This window comes from Denticeps clupeoides, chromosome 3 (assembly GCF_900700375.1).
Source record: "Denticeps clupeoides chromosome 3, fDenClu1.1, whole genome shotgun sequence".
Classification (NCBI taxonomy): Eukaryota; Metazoa; Chordata; class Actinopteri; order Clupeiformes; family Denticipitidae; genus Denticeps; species Denticeps clupeoides.
Window position 1 is genome coordinate 18,134,779 of NC_041709.1, and position 5,538 is coordinate 18,140,316.

Consider the following 5,538-nt stretch of genomic DNA (forward strand, 5'->3'; position numbering starts at 1 on the left):
TCAGATCAAACACACGCTTTGCAATACTGAAAACAAATCCTAGACCAGATGTCACAATGCTGCTGGCTAGTTAGTTTTACTAACTAGTTAGTTGTTTATTTTAGTGCAACTTGCCATTTGATGTCCTGGAATAATGCGAGGAATTGGTTTTAGCTGGCTTGGCCAGCATGAACAACACAAAAGTCAAGGCGTCCTCTCCTCTCGCCACTTCCTCAAACGTACCGGTCAAAGCTCGTTTTGGAGAGTATGATAAGTGTAAAAACTGATCCACTTCCTTAATCAGCTTAGCCGCCTCATGCCTTAAGGGATGTCAAAAATGTCTCTGAAAATAACATTAAAACATGCTACAGCAAAAACAAATCAAAATATATTTTAATAATGTTTTTTTTTCTTCTGTGAAATTGAGAAATTTTCTAGAACATTCCTCTGCCTTTGTGCCTGGCAGCCTCCACACTGCTGGCCAGCCTGTGCCATTCACCATTCGCCAAGCCTGATCACTCCTCCTCTCGCTGGCCGAAAAATTCTGCCGATCAGTAGGATCTTAATGAATTAGACTGATTTTCCAGTGTAATCTCAGTCATTTTACAGCCATCTGTGGAGCCCCATGGGAAGTACAGGGCCTGCTCTGTCTCTGACAGGGAGAGTGCAGAAAGACATGACAAAGAGGAAGGCTGGAGTAATATATACACAAGAGAAGGAATTGATCTGGTGTAGTAGGAAAGTAAGGAATACAATCAGAACTTGAATTAATGGCAGGAATCCATTCAATATGTCAATTGTCTTACCTGCAGTGGATCACAACAGTCAGATTTTCTATGATCATTTACAAAAAGACATAAATTATCATGAGAAACAGACACAAGGTTTGTGCAGGTTTGTGCTCAAGCATTCAAAAGTCTAGGGTCATTTAGAAAGTTTAATTTAAAATAAATTTTAAATGAAACTTTTACAGAATAAGAAATACCAATGCACATGATACGCAAGTGTAAGCTGAAGGAGGCCAGTTTTACTGCTTTTAAATCAGTGTAACTGATTTCAGATGTAATAAGATCATTTTAAGTGTTTCTAATATGGAATTAATCTTTATCTCAAAGTGGCAGACTTGCGTTATTGAGCCCAACATTCCATTGGAACTCAAGACTAATTGTTGCTGATGAAATTCCTTTTTTTTGAACTGTAGTATAGGCATGTCATCCATGGTGTCAGATGGGTGGTTACAGAAGTTACACAAAAATTCAAATAAGAGAAAAAGTATTTATAGAGAGGGAAAGAAAGAGAACTAAAGCAAGGAGCCAAACTACAGAGAGGGAGCCTAGACTTCAGGAAAACAGAAGTGAAGCAGCTGTGGGGGGAAGGCCACCTCCTTTGTACTGGATATGTGGCTCATCTACCAACCCTCCTGGCACCACTAGACATTTGCTGCCCTTTTAAGTTTTTCTGGCCCTCGTGCCGTTTTTTTTTTTTTTTTTTTAAGCAACAATTGTCACGACAGAGAGCTGACGGGGGACGGAAGCGCAGAGGCGGGACTCAAATTACATACAATGTTTACAAAAGAGTTCACCAAAATGTCGGAGCTCCAGAGGGGCAGAAATCACAGGTTTTTTAAAAGCAGTCCTGATTGGCTACAGCTGGTAACATCAGCATAAATATGTTTTCTTGATTTTACACTAAGACAGTCAATTTATTAATTTATAAGTGAACAGGGTGACATAGCCCAAAAGTTTTTGGAAGCAAGCTCCAGTATTTAGTGTATTATTGTGTTTTGTAGAACCTTTTGCTATCTTTATATCAAAGGAATTCTCATATGTATGGCTTTTTGTGTGATTGTCGAGCTTCTTGTGACTTTGCAGGGTTGTGCTGGGAGGACAGAGACGCAGCTGGCAGGCAGTGGATTGGGTCTGTTTGTAAATGACTGATTCATGAGCGACTGTAATAACTCCAGGCTCCAATTTTTTATTCTATTAATCTTGGAAAAGAGTCCAGAGTCCAGAAAATCTCATTGTTCCTCATTGTCGGGCTCTCATTGAAAATCTCATTGTTTTAAAAAATTATTTGCTAAGGAAGTAAATCAATACCAATCATGATTGGATTAAATATGTTGGAAAAGGCCACCATGTTCCCTGAGGGTCACCAAACAAGGCACTGAAAAGCCTTAATCCAACTCTTGCTTTAATGCACTTGTACTTGTGCTTGTACTGGTTTAGGTTCCTTTGCTTGCCTAAAGCATCTACTGTGTAATGCAGTTTGTTGTTAATGTTAAATGGTGGATAACAAGTGACTCACCCAGTTGGGACTGAATGCAGTCTTTCAGTTTTAGTTGGGTTTTCTGGTGGGTGCATCTTCCATCAGCTGCATTTACCATTAAATATGTATATATATGGCTATGTATATATAAGGCCGAGCTGGGAGAAAACTGACAAGTAGTCTAGAAATGTATGTCAACCAAAGCCAGTTATCATTTAAAAGTAACAAGCCAAAAACATTAAAATATGTGTGAAGCCAATTATGCATCTGCTTTTTGCATTCAAAATATTTTGGGCTCAAGCCTGACAACCAAAAGACCCCCGCACTGCCACCACCCTGTCCCACCTTCCTCAGAGTAGCAATAAATCAGTCTGTGTCTCGTCAGACATGGTGCAGCGGGGCCAGGCAAGGCAGACGGCTCGCTCTGACGGGCAAAACCTGCCAAGGAGGCCATGATGCCAGCACCCGTTCCCCTGTTCTCTGTCTCTGTCACTGCACGTTTCCCTCATTGCTCTCCTTCTCTCTAGAGCTTCACCAGGCGCTCTGGTGTCCCCAAGTGAACACAGAAGACTCTGTCAAATTGTCCAGTTTGAATCCCTTTGAATAAGACAGTGGCAAACTAGTATGGACTTGAATCATAATGGCCAATTATCCCTAAATTAGATTTTAGGGCTGGGGGTATTTTAGGTGTATTTAGGTGTGAAAAAACTAATGCTAGAATTTAAACCCTGTCTTCTGTCTGGGGGGCACACTAGACCTCTGCTGACTGACAGCTGGTTTGTACATATAATAATGGATTTTCTTTCCACGGCAGCTACTTTACTCCTCATTATTTGGCCACACACACACACACACACACACACATTTTTATTAAATATAATTACGATAATATTGATGGATGTATTTTGTGGCTTCAGGAGGAACCTTTAATACAGTATACTACTGCGCCCCGTGGTGGCTCATTGGTGAAGTGCAGCCACACTGTCACTTATAACTGGACAAGGGTGCTCTGATCATACCAGGTCATACCATTGAATTATAAACTGATCGAATTGGCAAAATGATTAATTACCAATTGGCAAATTGGTAATTACTAATTACATATTATGACAGTTTTAGATGCTGTTGCCAGGAGAGCCACCTGTCATGTTTAATGTTAACTGACTATGCATCTCATGCACTTTCCAACCATTATCTCCATGTGTACTCCATGTTTTATTTTAGACTGCCATCATTTTGTTGTACTTTTGTTTGTAATTCTGTATTCACCACATCAGGATCTTGCTATTTACCTAGACAACTCACAGCTCTCTCCTTCTGCAACAGCCCGCAACCTTGGGGTAACAATAGACAACCAACTCTCTTTCTCAACTCACATCAGCAATCTTTCCCGCTCATGTAAATTCCTTCTCTACAGTATCAGACGAATCCGCCCTTATCTGTCAACCCAGGCCACCCAACTACTGGTTCAGTCCTTAGTAATCTCACGACTGGACTACTGTAACTCCCTCCTAGCTGGTCTACCACTATGCACCATCCGACCTCTACAACTAATACAAAATGCAGCAGCACGACTGATCTTCAACCTTCCCAAATTCTCCCACTCCGCCCCTCTGCTACGTTCCCTCCACTGGCTCCCAGTAGCTGCACGCATCAGGTTCAAAATACTGATGCTGGCCTACAAAGCCAAACATGGAGTAGCCCCATCCTACCTCACAGCCCTTATTACACCTCGCACTGCACCTCGTTTACTCCGAGCCTCCAGTACTGCTCGCCTGGTCCCTCCATCTCTGAAGGTAAAAGGAAAACATTCATCTAGACTCTTCTCTGTCTTGGCCCCTCGGTGGTGGAATGAACTTCCCCTCGAGGTCAGAACAGCTCAGTCACTGAGCACCTTCAAACGACAGCTCAAGACCTTCCTCTTTAAAGAATATTTAGATTAAATTGTAATTTTCTTGTTGTCGAACTTTGTGTACAGAATCTACAACAGAGTGAATAAAATAGATGTATTCATAGTTGGGGTCCTAGTGAACCGGAATTGATCTCTTCATTGATGGTAACTTGAAAGCACGTTGTAAGTCGCTCTGGATAAGGGCGTCTGCCAAATGCCGTAAATGTAAATGTAAATGTAAATGTTTTCCTGAGCAAAAACATATATTTTTTTCATAAATTTTTTTAACAACTGCATAGATCAACATGGTGAAAAACCTAGTTAATTTGACTCATCGGTGTAAATTTTACCTCTGTTTGGTACTCTCTGGACCACTATAATGCATTGATTGTGAGTAATAATACTGTTATTTAATGTTACATTGGCACATAAACCCGACTCAGATGTGCTTCACAATTATAATCACGCTGCAAAACCATAGTTTTCCGATTATTATCAGCATTTAACCTGCTGAATGACATAGACTTTCTTTTTCTGTGGTTTTGGTAGGAGTTACTCTGATTAAATTCTGTTTTTTAGCATTTTGAAATGCCTGGACACTATTTTACATAATTTCTTCTTCCATAACCAGCTGTTAAAATAACAAGTATGCTTACTATAGAACTGTTAAATCAGCAACTTTGTTGTAGTGTACACAATTAGTGATACAGTTTAGACAATTTGCTGCCATGCGCCATCAACTATAGCATCTTACTGTACGCTAATCCGCCATTAAGTTATTTTGCCTCTAAATGAAAAAATTGGGTCAGGTAATTCTAATGTCGATTTCTATTAGGAAATTGAATTAAACAGGCAGTTTGGCTGTAAACTGCCATTAGAGGCAATAAAATGTAGCAAAATAACCATTGGATTTTTCCTGATGATCTTTATCATGCCAATGTGTATAATCTTGATCAGGTAGTAGCTTAACACAGGAAATTCTATGCATTTAAAATGTACTGACTACAGCAGGACTTACAATGAACACTGACAATCAGTGGGGACTAATGTTTTAATACACAACCTCAATGGATTTGGTGATTTGGTCCAAAATTCAGTCTAAAGCCGGATTGCAGTTCTACAGTTCTAGTCAGAACTGATGTTGTGCAAACAGAACGTTCAACACAGCACACTGCTCACATGTTATATTATGATTTTGATATAGGGCTTAGCAACGTCGCCTTACACCGCCAAGGTTGTGCATTTGAATCCCGTCTCAGACCTTGTGTGTGTTGTGTTTGCATGCTCTCCCTGTGTTGGTGTGAGTTTCCTCTCAGTTCTCCGGTTTCCTCCTGCTGTCAGAAGGCATGCAACTAAATTGACTGTAGGTGTGTGAGTGAATGGTTTATGTGTGCCCTGTGTGT